A 16,590-nucleotide genomic window follows, 5' to 3' on the forward strand; every position below is an offset into this window, starting at 1 on the left:
ACATCGCCTTGCCTAAACTTTACCCTCGCTCCTTCTTCGGCTCCTAAGAAAGCCTGATGCTTCCACTGTGGCCCTGCGTGATGGAGAGGACCCCCTTCTCTAAGGAAATGTAGTAAAAATCTTTTTTCAATGGCATTGGCCTCTCCTCACTCACCTCCGTAAGTTCAAATCCCACCAATAGGAACGAGACACTCACCTAGGAAAAACTGTAAAAACTGGAACAAAACAATCTCTGCTCCCATCTCTGTAATTCCAAGCTATGTATGCACACATTTAGAGCATTTATCGAGTTGGATTCGGGTCAGATGATCCCTGTTTGTCTCTCTCACCAGACTGTTACGCACTCAGTCTTTTTTCTCCTTGTAACTCCAGGGCCCAGCGCAGCATTCAGCAAGTAGAGAGTTTAAATGCCGGTTGAGTGAATGAAGACAGAATGATCATTTCAGTTTGCCAGGGAACCATACCCATTGTCTACAAGTAAATGCTTATAAAGGGGCTCGATGGTAATTCATGTTTGTCTTTATTTCTCCTTCAGGTAAGCTATTGAACTTCTTTCAAGTTCAAAAACTGGGGGGAGTTTTAAGTACACTGTATTCCCTTCTGCTGTCCTATTGTATTTTCCCTTTTTTCTTTTGGCCTTGCTCCAGTTATGACCTAGTGAGAAGACCACAAGTACGTTACCCTACTGCTGCGGCTGAGATAAAGGGAGATGAGCGAGGTACTCACCTGGGGCACATTTACAGGAGTACCCCAAAAAACCTCAATCATCAAGGTAAGTAATATTTGAATGCAGTATTTTTTTAAACCAAAATTAATGCAAAAATCCACAATGAACCAGACACTAAATAATAAAACACTAAATAAAAACAGGATTCCACAGAGCTATTGAAGCTCTACTGGAACCTAATGCTGCGGGAGAGCTAGATTCTTGTCTCACCGAATCAAAGAAGGAAATCTCTGGGACGAATGAGAGTGAGTAAAACGATAGAAGTCACAGCAAACACTCTCAAGATTAAGAGAGGTCTAGATGATGGGCTTCAGGGTTGGTCTTTTATAGAAAACAAACCAGGGCACTTCAATCCTTTTAATGTCTCTATTGATATCACCAATGAGCAAGGACTAGTGATAACACCTTCAATGGCTTACTTCCTTTTTAGGTCTGGTTATTCTTTTTTGGTGGGGGGGGGGGATTCTCACAAAAAAGACACCACCCCACCCACCCAGGGTAGGGTAGTCGGGTTTGTTCCCTTAACTCTGGTTTCCCACACCTTTGCCTCTTTGGGATTTCTGGAAACCTGATCACAAAGCCCCCACCTATCTTTCCCTACCTATTCCCTCCTGTCCCTTACTCACTAAGGGTAAAGGAAACAATGTATATTGAAATGCATGTTTTTATGTCTTTTTTTTTTTTAAGATTTATTTATTTATTTGACAGACAGAGATCACTAGTAGGCAGAGAGGAGACAGAGAGAGGAGGAAGCAGGCTCCCTGCTGAGCAGAGAGCCCGATGTTTTTATGTCTTTTTAAAGGTTATTTTTTTCCACTAAAGGCAGAAGGGGTGTTCAGGTGGAGGACATGCTTCTCCCAGGTAGTGGGGTCCAGAACTCCTGCTATCCTCTCTAGCCCCTCTTTCCCAGCCTGCCGTTTTGGTTGCTACTCCTTACATGGAACAGAAGGATCTCCCTGAAATGGTATTTGCTTGCTATTAATATGCCTGTGGTAGATCAGAAAGCACAAGGGGGGACACCTGGCTGGCTCAGTCAGTGGAGGATCTGTCTGACTCTTGGTTTCAGCTCAGGCTGATCTTGGGGTCCTGGTGTGAGCCCAGCATCCAGCTCAGAACTCAGTGAGAGTCCGCTTGTCCCTCTCTGCCCCTCCACCCTCCATTAAAATAAAGAAAGAGAGAAATAAAATCTGACTTGAAAAAAAAAGAAAGCACAAGGTTCTGAAAGAAGAAGTCATCCATGGCATTTTTTAAGAAAAGCTTTCTCAAAAAAAAAAAAAGAAAGAGAAGAAAAGAAAGAGCTTTCTCTACTCTCAGGACTAGATAACGTTTGAGAAATAAATACACTTAGATGTTTTCTTTAGGACCCCAGTGTCACTTGGGTCTATGGTGTAGCTTTTGGCACACCAGCCCGACTTACAGACAATCCCACTGTGGGTTTCAGGGGCTTCTAAGTTCCCATCCACTATTTTGGTAAATCCCTCTAACATTCATTCACATCTTATCCCCAGCGAAGGTCGGGCTCAGGCCTATAAAGGATCAAGCACAGAGTGCCTGCTGCTCCAACTTTGACACCCTTATTCTTTCAAAGGTGAGAGAGATGCAGCCCCTAACTGTTGGGCAGGGGAGAGACCGCAGGCCTCTGGAGGCTCATTTTCTCCCTCACAGTCAGGGTTTAGCGGCTAGCCTGTCAGCAGATGTGTGGGCTGAGAGGCAGGACGAGGTCACCAGATACTGAGTTCTAGAGGCTTCCACTGAATGGTGGCCTAGCTGTGCCCCGCCCCCATATGTAAAACACCATAGTTTAGGGGCCCTTTCTATTGAGCACTTTCTGGGAGGTGTCCAGTCTTCTGCCCAGCCTAGTGCACAGCTCAGCAGGGATTATGAGAGCCCTGAGCTGGCAGCAGGGATGGGGAGTGTGACGGTCTCTCCCCCTCTCCCTCCCCTTGCAGCCCCTCCCCCTGCAGCCCCTCCCCCAACCTTTGATATTTATACTTCATGGTAGTGGTGGTGTGTGTCCTGGGCCCCTAAAAGATAACCAGGTGAGTGTCACACTCCACTTTGTCTTGCTAAATGTTTTTGGAAATGGCCTGGTCCAAATGGGCCGCCCAGGGGCAAAAAACCTTCTTAGGTGATGGGGGGAGGAGGCGGTGCTGTCCAGCAGCAGGGCAGGCCTGGGAGAGGACAGACCGAACTCTCCGGCGTCAACACTCCCAGCTGTGGTGAGGCAACTTGGGCTTCTGGGAGCCCAGAAGATGAAGAGGCAGGAGGACCTGGTTGGAGCCCACCAGACCCCGACTGACCCAAACAAGTGTGCCCCCAAAAGAAAAACCTCGGTCCCAAAGCCTGCTGCTGATTGCTCAAAAGGAGGCCTGGCCTCTGCAGGACCCAGAAGAATTCAGGAGTATATGCTTATGCTTTCCGGCTGAAAGCAGGGAGAAGCATAAAATTACAGGGATATGTGGAAATTAGGGGTTGCCAGTGCAGCTCAGAAAGGCAACCCAGCCTGATGGCTTGAAGCAAAATCCGGAATGGATTCCGGGCTCCAGTGCAAGCAAAAACACGGACAGACACCACCCCCCCAACCCCCGCTAATGAGAAGTCTGGAATGGATGTAAGAGATTGATAGATTGATTTTTAAAGATCTTATTTATTTATTTGACACAGAGAGAGATCACAAGTAGGCAGAGAGGCAGGGAGGAGTAAGCAGAGAGCCCGATGGGGGGCTTGATCCCAGGACCCTGAGACCATGACCTGAGCCAAAGACAGAGGCATAACCCACTGAGGCACCCTGGCGCCCCCAAAGAGTACAACCTTTCAATTACAAAATGAATGTGTCTGAGAATCTAATGTATAACATGATAACTAGGGGCATCTGGTTGGCTCAGTCCATTAAGGGCCTGATTCTTGATTTCCGCTCAGGTCGTGGTCTTAGGATAGAAAGATCAAACCCTGAAAGCAATGTTGGGCTCTGCACTGGGTGTGGAGGTTGCTTAAGATTCCCTGTCCCTCAGCCCCTCTCCCCCTTGTGTGTGCAGGGTACACACACTCTCTCTCAAAAAAAAAAAAAAAAAAAGAAAGAAAGAAAGAAAGGAAAAAAACCTCATGCTCATAATTACTGTAGTTGATAATATTGTGCTGTATACTTAGAATTTACTGAGAGCAGAACTTAAGTGTTCTCAGCACCCCCCAAAAGATAAATATGTGAGGGAACAGATATGTTCATGAACTCGATTACAAGAATCCTTTTACAATGTATATGTATATCAAATCATCATGTTGTACCCTTTAAATATATTACAATTTTATTTGTCAGTTATACCTCAGTGAAGGTGAAAAAATAAAAAGCTAAAATGACATAATAAAAATAAAATACTAATGCAATTTAAAAAGATTATACTTATACTGTTGTAATTTATAAAAAAATTAATTTTTATCAAATTGTAAACTCTTTTCCTTCTTAGCAAGTATTCATCTACATTATCATTATTAATGATTGCATTTATGTTCCTTAATAGAAATACATCATATTTTAGGTAATCAGGGTCCTGTTGGGAAATATTTAGAAAATTTCCAATTTTTTATCCTAATAAACAGCATTGTGACAAATACCCACGTACATTCATTTTTGTGAATTGTTTCATTTACATTCATAGCATAAATTTTAAGTATGGGACTGCTGGGTCAAATTTGCAAACTTTTTCTAGTTTGTCCCCTATTTCTAAATGGCTCTGGAAATAGGCTACAGACAAAACATTGAGTTCTAGGTATAGAAGTAGTACAGACCACATTCTCTGACCCAAATACAGTAAAATCACAAGTGAATAATAATCTCAAAAGCCTCACCATTTTGACCTCAAAAAGCAAATAAATAAAAACATGCTCTAAAAACTTCTTCAGTCAAAGAAGAAATTAAAACTGGTATTATAGAATGGTCTGACAGTAATCCCAACCAGAATGGCTTACAATAAAATGTTTTTTTTTTTAACCAAAACTTTACCAAGAAGCAAATGTACAACCTTAAGTATTTTCTCTATTAAACCAGGAATACAAACAGACATACACGACATTCTGCTCAAATTGACATTCTGCTCAAAAAAGAACAGATACACTTAGGGGAAGCCAGATATAGAAAAATTAAGGGATAGGACGCCTGGGTGGCTCAGTTGGTTGGGCAGCTGCCTTCGGCTCAGGTCATGATCCCAGCGTCCTGGGATCGAGTCCCACATCGGGCTCCTTGCTCCGCAGGGAGCCTGCTTCTCCCTCTGACTCTGCCTTCCATTCTGTCTGCCTGTGCTAGCTCTCACTCGCTCTCTCTCTGACAAATAAATAAATAAAATCTTAAAAAAAAAAAAAAAGAAAAATTAAGGGAAAGACATAATGGAAAGAGTGAGGGATAGAAATAGTGGAATTGATCGATAAGCTCCCTATCTTGCTCTCTGTGTATAAGTGTTTGTGCATTTGTGTGTGTGTGTGTATTCATGTGTGTTCAAAGGAGCAGGGGCCACATGGAAACGTCCCACATTTTGCTGACAGGTTTAGGAGGCAAAGCAAATTCAACCCAACTGACACTCACAGCAGGATTAACTGGGATAATGTCAGTGTCCGTAGAGAGCCATGAAAGCACAAACGTGGACGTGACAAACGGTGGGCAGTCAATGAAGGAAAGCATCTTATAGAATGTGACAGCTGAACCGACAATCGTGGGCTGGGTAGGATTTTGCCAAGTAAAATGCCTATAGAGAGAAAGTGAGGACTAGGTGTAGGGGCTTGTTTTCAAGGCTCTAGAATTTTTTCTATGCCTCATCAGTTCCTGACATCTATGGGACGATTAACTCTGCAGCCTTATCATTTTTAATTGTGTGCTTTCTTTTAGAGCTGGTATTCTTTTGATTCAGGCAGCCTATTTTTAGATCCTGCTTTATGTTATTAATAATTACAGCAGAAAATGAACTTCATAGAAATTAAATGTCTTTTTATTTCTTATCTTTAATTAGCTATGATGTGAGCATGCAAGATACATTCAAAATCTACTCTGTTGAGGGGCGCCTGGGTGGCTCAGTGGGTTAAAGCCTCTGCCTTCTGTTCAGGTCATGATCCCGGTGTCCTGGGATCAAGTCCCGCCTCAGCAGGGAGCCTGCTTCTCTTCCTCTCTCTCTGCCTGCCTCTCTGTCTACTTGTGATCTCTGTCTGTCAAATAAACAAAATCTTAAAAAATAAATAAAATAAAATCTGTCAAATAAATAAAATAAATCTACTCTACTGAAAGGATATGTTGCATGGATCTAAGTGTATTAAAGGAAAGGAGAATCTGTAAGACCGTATGGAAATGTTTTTATTAATTTTCAATTTTTAGGGATGCCTGAGTGGCTCAGTCAGTAAGTGTCTGCCTTTGGCTCAGCTCATGATCCCAGGGTCCAGGGATCGGGTTCTGCATCAAGTCCCACTTTGGGAAATATTGCTGGATAGTCACATGCAAAAAAAAAAAAAAAAAAAAAAAATTAAGGTGGATCTTTACTTCACAAGACATAGAAAAATTAACTTTAAAAAATTAATTCAAAATGGGTCAATGACTTAAATATTAGAATTAAAACCATAAACCTTTCAGAAGAAAGTGTACAGGTAAATCTTCATGACCTTGGCAATGGATTCTCAGATATGACACCAAACTTATGAGCAACAAAAGAAAACATACAGGGGTGCCCGGGTGGCTCAGTTGTTAAGTGTCTGCTTAAGGTTCAGGTCATGATCCCGGTGCCCTGGGACGGAGCCTGGTCTCCCTTGCCCAATCCCCCTATTTGTGTTTCCTCTCTCGCTGTGTCTCTCTCTTTCAAAAAAATAAATAAAATCTTAAAAAAAGAAAATAGAGATAAATTGTACTTCATCAAAACTATAAACTTTTGTGTTTTAATGGATTCTATACAGAAAGTAAAGAGACAACCCATACAATGGGAGAAAATATTTGCGAACTATATTATGTATGTATGTTTGAATGTATCTATCTACATCTCAATTACTCAATAATAAAAAGACAACCCAACTAAAAACTGAGTAAAATACGTAAATAGACATTTCTCCAAAGGATATACTTAAGTGGCCAGTAAGCCCATGAAAAGATGTTTAACGTCATTAGACATTAGGAAAATGCAAATCAAAAGCAATATCATGGGGCACCTGCCTGGCCCAGTGGGTGGAGTGTGGGACTTTTGATCTTGGGGTTGTGAGTACAAGCCCCACGTTGAGTGTAGAGATTTCTTAAATAGAAAAAAAAACCCTATAATATCACTTTCTATCCACAAGGACGGTTATAATAAAAAATATAATTATAAGTGTTGATGAAGCTGTGAAGAAATTGGAACCCCCCAAAACTGCTGGTGGGAATGTAAAATTGTTCAGTCAGGTTTTTTTTATATAAAATACATCCTTTAGTCAAAATGAGTTTACATGTTGACACTTAAGGCTAAACTAGAATAAATCTGTGCAAATTAGAACTGTATTAAGGACCAAGCAGATAATTACTGGTTCATATAATGTAATAGCAAGAATTCCTGCAAAATAGGAGATCCAACTCCCATGGTAAGATCTCTTAAACAGTTTGGCAGTTCCTCAAGAAGTTAAATACAGTTATCATCTTGGTATGAGCTAGTGATCCCACACCTAAGTATATACCCAAGACAGCTGAAAATAAACATCCACATGAAACTTACACATGAAGGCTCATAGCAGCATTATTCATGGTAGCCAAAAGATAGAAACAACCTAAATTTCCATCAATAAATAAATGGATAAATAAAATGTGGTATGTCCATACAATGGAATATTACTTGGCGAGAAAAAGCAAATGAAGGGAAAGAAAGAAAGAAAATAAAATGAAGGACTGTTCTACAAGGTGGATGAACCTTGAAAAACAGTATGTTAAGTGAAAGATGCCACATCCTGGGGTGTCCAATACAGGCAAGTCCACAGAGGCAGAAGGCAGATTTGTGGTGGCCCCAGCGGGAGTGGAGACTGATTGCTAACCGGTACCCGATTTCTTTGGGGGTGGAAAGTATTTTGGATTTAGGTTATAATTGCATAATCCTGTAATCATACTAAAAACCACCGAGCCATGCACTTCAAAAATAAAGGGATTATTTTCTCGTGCAATTTTCTCAGCAAGCAGCTGGAGATCGTTGGAGAAGTTAACACGCAGCGCTCAATATAATGAAAACTGCCTACCTCTGTGTCATTCATTACACGCTATCTTCATCTCTGTCACAGCCCACAGTGACGGTTCAGCAGCTCTCCTTAACAGGGTCTACTGTCGTACCTAAGTCCCTGCGCTGGGTACCGTCACAGCCCCATCAGGCTAAGACCACCGGGGACAAATGAGTAGTTGGACAAAGTCAGGTTATTGGCCCATTATAATGAGAAAAACCACATAGCAGAGTTATCCTGGAGCCTCTCCAAACAGGGGAAAGTAAGCGTTATTGTGGAGTTTGGGGGAAGAATGGAAATCTGGGTGAAATTCAAGTGAAACACTATTTTAGGTGCTTAAGGCAACACAGGGGGAGTGTCAAAGTGTCATTATCAGGTCTGGACCGTGAAATGGACACGGGATCCTATTTCCTTGGAAACCACTAAGTTAAGGTAGGTGTGGATGCTTGTGTCCAGACAACTTTATTGGAACTTCTGCACCTGGGTTGTACCCCAAGTTTGCTTCCCTGTGTCAGACCATCTTAATTCCTCCAGGCAAGACTGGGATATTTTACTTTTACTGGAATAATTTCAAACAGCAACGTTACTGGGAGTCTGATTTTAGAGAAGAAATTTTCTCTGTGACCAAGAACACAGTAGTCACTCTAAGAAGGGGGCCCAATGGTGCTTTGCAGGCGGCATGTGTCCTTCGGAGAAATCATGCTTACTGTGAACTCTGGACTGTCTCTCTCTGTGTCTGTTTTCCCAGCCTGGTGAATGGCATGGCTGTTTTTTTCCTTCCTTATTATTGAGGGGGTGTTAAGGATTGATGCAAGGTTGTTTGTGCTCTTAGACCTCTGGAGGCAAGAAAGGCAACACTTTAAGGAGGGGCCAATGCAGGTTCCCCTGGAGGTTCGGTCCCTCTGCCTTTTTCAGTGGTTTTCAAGGCCCTGGTTCAGCAGGTCTGAGTTAGCTCTGCTGAAGGACAGGCTGGACCCCAGAGCTACCTTGTTTCTAACAAGGCCATGCAGGGAACTCTGCTGTTACTGGATTCCAGAATGTTCCTTAGGGAGATACACATTACCACCAAGCTCCCACTACAGTGACCAGGCCAGGAAGGCACAGCCTAGACACATGCTTGGTCAGGAGCTGAGGGGTGTGGCAGGAGGAGGTCCTGCCTCCGCTCCTAGGGGTCCTGGGAACCGTATTCATAACTTGCGAGTGGCCCCAGTGAGCTGGGCACCCTTGTCCTCTTGCGTGACCTTTGTGACTACAAAGGCACACACCCATTTTGTCTCTAACTGTTAGAAGTGGTCTTTGCGAGCTGGGCCACCTTACGGGTGGGAGACATTTCTCCTTAGGAGGTGAGGTAGGTCTCAGGGAGGGCTGCAGACTGGATACCAGCGCCTCAGGTATCTGCAAACACAGTGGTGGGTGAAGTGGCCTCATCGTGCAGGAATCCAGCTGCTTGGGGTCTGCTCTGAGGTTTGGGAGGGGAGTGAAAGTGTAGCAGGAACTCCACCAGTCCCTGAAGCCCAGAAGCAAGGGTGTCATTTGGAAAAAGAGTAAATTGACTACAGAAGGGAAAACTCAGTAGCGAGACGCGTTGCCGGAGATAGCATGCCCTCTAAAAATATATTTGGTGAAACAAGAAATTGTTGGTAGACTCCAGAAATTGCCAGTTTTCAAGCTTACGTCTAAGGCGAACCCTGCTTTCCACAGGTTCCAAGAAATACTGTTCACCCATTTCTGCACCTTTCTTTTCTTCTCTCCCAAGGGAGAGAAGATCATGACCCTCTATCTTTCCCTGATGGGTGAACTGTCTACAGCTCGGACAATCACAGTAATGTTGATGACGGAGAGCATGAAACGAAGGCACTCGTGTGCCCATAGACTGCCTAGCTAATTGTAGGTCAATACTCAGTAAATACTCATTAAATCGTCAACGGTGGCAAGTCATTGCACAAGTATTTGCTGAGTGCTGGTGAATAACATGATTTTGTGAGATGCCTAATGAAGCTGTAAGGGGACATCATCCCCGCCCTTAATGTGTTTTTGTTTTCTGTCTTGTTGCTGTTTTTACGCTGTAAGGAGAGGCATCACGCTTCACCTGCGGGAGGGGGTGGGTAGTAGACAGCCCCAGTGCTCTAGTCCCTGTCAGAAGCCCCGGACACTAGTTTTTGCTTTGTTAGGAACACGATGTTTTTATGATCTCGGATGAGTCACTTGAATGTCTCAGTATCATCTGAACAAATAAGATGGTCAAATTCAATTTTTATATCTTATTGATTTTTAAAGCTTTTGTTTATTTTTTGACAGAGAGAGAGAGAGAGAGCGCGCACACGAGTGAGCCCACACACAGGCAAGGGGAGGGGCAGGCAGAGGGAGAGGGAGAAGCCAGCTTCCAGCTGAGCAGAGAGCCCAACAGTCCTCGTGCAGGGCCCATCCCAGGACCCTGGGATCATGACCTGAGCAGAAGGCAGACACTCATCCAACTGAGCCACTCAGGCACCCCTAGATTTTCATACGTTAAAGAGCTCTGTCGACTGTAGAGTGTGGTTGGGGCTGAGATGCAGTGAAATTGACTGGGTCTGCAAGGATGGCCTTCCTGTTCTACTTAAGGTCTGTATTCCAGGATTGGTCTACAAAGTCTTGTTCACCTTCTTTAAGGGTGGTCAAATCTTCAGAAACCCAGCTTTTGAAACCTAAACTCATCTGAACTGTTGTTGTTGTTGTTATTGTTGTTCATTTTAAAGATTTTATTTTCTTAAGTAATCTCTACACCCAACGTGGGGCTCGAAACCACGACCCTGAGATCAAGAGTCACACACTGTACCGACGGGGTCAGCCAGGCGCCCCTGGAAATGTTAATTGTAAGAAAGCTGAGTTATTTATTGCTTTTTCTAGGACAGGACACCATCAACACCAGCCAGAAAAAATTGCCATGGTTTCTTGCTGAGGAAGGCATCAGACCTTCAAAAGTAGCTGATTCCAGCCAGCCGCTGTCATCACACAAGAAGCTCTTGCGAACTGACCTGCCATGTAAGAAGTGAGTAATGTCCTGTCTTCCCTCCCCTCCACCTGTCGACCACGTCAGGGCTCACCCACCCTCATCCTCTACCTGGTTTTAAAGCTTCATGCAATGCGTTAGCCAGACAGATCAAGGTTGAAAGGGTTTTTGTTTGTTTGTTTGTTTGTTGTTTTTTGCTGTGACTGTTAAATTTTAATTGAAAGTTAATTGATTTTTCTAGGAATGAGCCTCTAAACGTGGCCACAGCTCAGTGATACTGACCCACCACCCACCGTCTCTTTGCTGAACCGAGGTAAACACAGAGCAGATAAGGCAAACTGAGAATCATCAGAGGAATAAGGCCAACGCAAATTTGCAAGCAGAATACATTTGCCAGTCATGAGAACTTGGAAAATTATCGCTAAGCCTTCTTAGCCTTTTCAAATTATGTAAGGTTGAATTTCTCAAAGAGTTGTGGGAGAAAGGCTTTCCAGACCCAGATCAGTGCGTCGCTGCTGTGATTCAGAGGATCCGGGAGTTCTGAGCAGCTTGGTAACTCCAAAGCTGAGAAGAGCAGTCCCTAAACTTTTATGTGTGTGTACTACTAGGGTAGCTTGTTGAAACACATATTCTAATTCTTTGGTCCAGGGTGAAATTGAGATTCTGCATTTCTCACAAGCTGTCAGGTGATGACAACGTGGCTGGTCTTGGGACCTTATTTTGAGTAGCATGGTTCTGATAGACTTACCCGACACGGGGAAGGCAAATGAGCACAAACCTTACCTGTGCGTTTGACCAGGAATGTCTATGGTCAGGCATAGGATATTATGAAGCTAAGTGCTGCCTTTGACCTCTACTGTGAGTGCACCACAATTCAAGCGGTGGGGTAAATGCATGTATTTTTTTCTTAAAAACAAAGCTGAAAAACCATGGGCACATGGGCAGCAAGAAGGATGTTAGATCGAGTGTTTCTAGAAAAAAGGTGGAGATCAGTGATATGGCAAGGCATGAATTTTGTTGCTATGTCTAATGTATGGATAATGTTATTAATTTAGCCTAAGCGTCAATGATTTCTTTTTTTTTTTTTTAAAGATTTTATTTATTTATTTGACAGAGAGAAATCACAAGTAGGCAGAGAGGCAGGCAGAGTGAGAGAGGGAGAAGCAGGCTCCCCGTCAAGCAGAGAGCCTGATGTGGGGCTCGATCCCAGGACCCTGAGATCATGACCCGAGCTAAAGGCAGAGGCTTAATCCACTGAACCACCCGGGCACTGCAATTTCCTTTTAATATAAATGAAACATAGCTCTGCTGACCACATTGAAATGAATTTCTTCAACTTGACTTAATGATAGGAAAATTAGGGATGATAATGAGAAAAGGCAGTGCTTCTTTCAGGATGGGGTCATTCATTCATTCATTCAACAATGACAATGTATTGAGACCCTTGTGATGGGCCAGGTGCCGTGGAGGGCGCGCTGTGCTGGGAGCTCAGTCTCTTCGTGAAAGTCTGACATTCACTGGGAACATATTGACCCCAAACAGCTCATATTAAAATGAATTAAAACTGTGATCCTGGAAGGAGAAATTAAGCATGCTCTGGGAACACTGAAACTGGGGCACACGACTTAATGGGTGTGTGAAAAAAGGCTTCCCTAAGAAGGTGATGTTTGAATTGAGAGCTGAAGGTTTGCTTGGAATGATCTAGGTACAGGTGTTGGTGTTGGAAGGCACCACAGGAGGGAAGGAGGTTGGCGCATGTGTGAGGTTATCCATGTGTCAATACAGAGTCTTCCCCCATCTGGGGCTTGATGCAGGGAGGCATGGTGTAATTACTGCTGATGTGAAGACTCCCAGGACTTTCATATATATGCCTGGCCTGGGGTGGCCTCAGGTGGAACTCGAACCTTTCTCCTTCTCAGTCCCCCTGACACCCAGCCTGCGGACCCCGAGGGACATGGTTCACATTTAATGCAGATATGACTGTCTCCAGAACCAGTCTTTGGGGGTGCTATGTCGGACGGAAAAGGGGGGAGGGAAATCTCGGTGAGTCAGTGTATGCTTGGGTCATGGAGAAGCCAGGTCTTTTGCTCCTCTTTCCTCTTCTCAATGATATTTTTCCTGCCCCAGGTTCCAAAACATAGATGCTGCGGAAATCGGCCTGTAGTGAGATATCTGGCCACCAGGAGGCAGCACGAGACCATAGCTTTCCCGGAAGATTAAGCAAGTTCCAATCAGCAAAGCAGGATCTCGGGTTTCTAATAAAGTCTGCATATTAGAATCATCTGACGAACTTTCATAAAATCCCAGGGGCCTGGGCTCCATCTCAAGCCAGTTGCATCTTATATCCCTGGGAAAGGGGGCACAGACTTTCAGTTTCTCCAGTGATTCCAATCTGCGAAGAGAGTTGACAACGACTCATGGAGAACACCGAATCCTGAAAACTGTAAAGGCTTTTGGGAATCACCTAGTCTACCCTGATTGCCCCATTCCACAGCTGCAGGAACTGAGGCCAGAAACAATAGGCTTAGGAATTGCTGGAAAACATAACCCAGGATCCTGACATTCAGGCAGTTCTGATTCCTCTCAGGCCTGTGTGGTTCCCTGTTCAAGGAGCTCCTGTTGGTGGAAACCTTCAGAATCCATCTATAGAAACCAACAGGAGAGCAACCCCAACTGTCTGTGGGCTGAGGTTCAAGGCCTGTGTGCTCTTGGATACCAGGGGAGTGAGGGCAGCTACAGTCCAGGAGGGCTTCCCTGAGATGAGGCAGGGGTAGAGGACTGGCTGGGTTTTAATGACCCATGGATGGTAGGGGCCCAGGACAAATGATGGCCACTGCTGGGGTCCCTGAGCCGGTATGAGTGAGGCAAAGGTGAGGCCCTGCAGAAAGTGGGAATTACCACTACAGAGAGACATGGAGGCATAACCTACAGAGAGAGGGACATCCAGAAGGAGGAACTGGGAAACAAGGCCTTTCACGAAATATTCTAGATCTCAGTCTGGGTACAGTGAGGAAACACGGACAGTGTTTGAGCCTGAGAGGGTCACAGGAGAGCGAGCCTCAGAAAGATGCCACTGGGGGTGGAGGGGTAAAGGCCCAAAGACAGAGGGCAGCATGTGTAGGGGCCTTGTCCAGGGACTCCTTTAGGATCATCCTTTTCCGGGCCCTCAGAACGTAGACAGGATGTGACTTTTGGAAGATGTCCTAGCAGGACCGGCCGAAGAGAATGTAAATAGAAGAATTGCCCTCAGCGGCGACTTGTGAGGACGGGGATGGCAGAAAAGACACAGACTAACTAGAGTCCTTTGGAGGGTAGCAAGGGCTGCATTCCAGAAGCTTCTCAGACAGTTTATGGGAGTGTCAGAACTGCGTTATCCCCAGAGGAGCAGGACAGAGTGAGGGAACCCCTGGCTCCCCTCCTCTTTTCTAGTCAGGATATTCTTGGGGATCCTTAGAAACTCCACCTTGAGAAAGCCCTGGAAACCCAGCACCAACCTTCCAACCTCATGTATCTTTAGGCTTTATGACACGGAGGCCGCTCTTCACCACAGTGTTGTCTGCCCGCTTCCCCCCAGCCTGGCCCACCTCTCTGGGGGATTCCGGGCAGCTCAGGAATCATGTGCACTACACGTCCCTTCTTGTCAGATTTCTCCCCCAGTAAACTCTATCTGTAATGATACCATATGGCGCTGGTATGGTGCACCCTTGTCCTTTTTTTTTTTTTTTTTTTTTTTTTTTAAGGATTTTATTTATTTATCAGAGAGAGAGAGGGGGAGAGAGCGAGCACAGGCAGACAGAATGGCAGGCAGAGGCAGAGGGAGAACCAGGCTCCCTGCTGAGCAAGGAGCCCGATGTGGGACTCGATCCCAGGACGCTGGGATCATGACCTGAGCCGAAGGCAGCTGCTTAACCAACTGAGCCACCCAGGTGTCCCCACCCTTGTCCTTCTTCCATGACATCTGGTCCCCACACAGGTGCATGCTCCATCTTTCCCAATGCTGGGTGTCTTTGCAAGAGAACTTGAACTAGGCATCCCCAGGGATGGGTGGGTAATATTTTGCTTTTAATTATCCATGTTTTTATATGGGGGAGCAGGGAGGAGCCAAATAATACTGTTTTCTACTTGCAAAGCAAGACAAACCTTTCAAAACATCATCTCTTTCAACGTTCACCGGAGCCTTCCAGAGTCAAGATGTGCCTAAGGGAACTGCTACCTAGGATGACCCCATCTACTTGGTCCAGCCAATCCCGTAGGGAAAGGGTGTTTTCTGTAAAGAACTGCCCAGAGGGTAAGCTCTTTCCTCACATTGGAACCTGGGCAGCACTATGAGACAGGAACACCTAAACCACTAAGTATTAGGGAGTTATTCCAATAATTATGCAGGGTTGAGACTTTACTGACACCAACATCCTTTGTGCACTTTGGGATGCTATAAGCAATCAGCTGGTGTATTCGTAGACTCTGGATCGTTTCTCTTTGGGGGTCTACCTTCCCGGGCCTATTTTCCTGTTAATCAGGAAGATTTTGCAGCTCTTGAAAAAGTCACCTTCTTAAGGTGACATCATGGCTTTCCCCTTAAGATTTGATCCCCTGGTCTTCTAAATCACACCTGTCTTCCACTTGGCTTGGGGTCCATGCACGGCTGTCTTCATAGAATTGGATGCAGGCGTTTGCCCGCACTAGCTGCTCGCTGGGAGGTTTGGTCATAACTCTCAGGGGCTGAGGACTCACCCCCATTTTCCCTTTCTTTTACAACAGCCAGAAATCTGCTTTTATTTTCCTATTATAAGATTTATTAAATTAGGGTCCATGGAATCAAATACACATATGGCCTCCAAGGGGGTCAATCCAGTGAAATTTACACAAAATTTTAAATATTTTATTAGAGTGAGAGAGAAAGAGAGCACAGGCAGGCAGAGTGGCAGGCAGAGGCAGAGGGACAAGCAGGCCCCCCGCCCCCCAGCAAGGAGCCCGACGCGGGACTCCATCCCAGAACACTGGGATCGTGACCTGAGCCAAAGGTAGTCGCTTAACTGACTGAGCCACCCAGGCGTCCCTACACAAAATTCTGTATGTGCATGTTTCACTAAGGGAAAATGACTAAGAACTTATGGCTGAGACTTTGCAACTGTTGAACAACCCTTGGCAAAGGTTGGTTTTTCTCCACAGTAATGGCGACAAGGTGACGATGTCTGGCATCTCCAGTTTTATTTAACATTATGCAAAAAGGCATAGAGATTGGCAAACTTTATTTGCAGATGACATGATCATGTACATAGAAAATCCTATGGAATCTTGAAAAGAGATCTACTAGACTACTAAGTGCATTTGGCTAAGTCACAAAATACAGGGTCAATATACAAAAATCGGTTTAATTTCTATATACTAGTGATAAACAACTGGAGATGGAAAAGTAAAAAAAATACCATTTATAATAGCATCTACAACACATATATTCAGGGAAATTTTTAATTATATGCAAAACATGTACAGGACAAACTCCAAACATGCTGAGAGGAAATAAACAGAGATATACATCAGGGTTTAGGAATGGGAGGCTCAATACCGTTAGGTGGCATTCCTCCCCAAGTCGAGTTACGTATTTGATGTGATCCCAATCAAAATTCTAGCAGGATTATTTTTTGGTCTTTTTCTTTTTATTCAGAAGTTGGCAAGCTCA

The 16,590-nt window shown here is 44.4% G+C and overlaps 1 long non-coding RNA gene across 1 annotated transcript in view; it reads left to right on the plus strand.

Moving 5' to 3' along the window:
• LOC131811177 (uncharacterized) overlaps positions 1-16,590 on the plus strand; it is a 33,511-nt gene that overhangs the window by 10,663 nt on the left and 6,258 nt on the right. Inside the window, exons 2-5 of the long non-coding RNA XR_009345841.1 lie at positions 373-535; positions 648-772; positions 10,808-10,949; positions 11,152-11,223. This is a non-coding gene — a long non-coding RNA (uncharacterized LOC131811177). The remainder of the gene's footprint in view (positions 1-372; positions 536-647; positions 773-10,807; positions 10,950-11,151; positions 11,224-16,590) is intronic.

This window comes from Mustela lutreola, chromosome 1 (genome assembly GCF_030435805.1).
Source record: "Mustela lutreola isolate mMusLut2 chromosome 1, mMusLut2.pri, whole genome shotgun sequence".
NCBI classification, from domain to species: Eukaryota; Metazoa; Chordata; class Mammalia; order Carnivora; family Mustelidae; genus Mustela; species Mustela lutreola.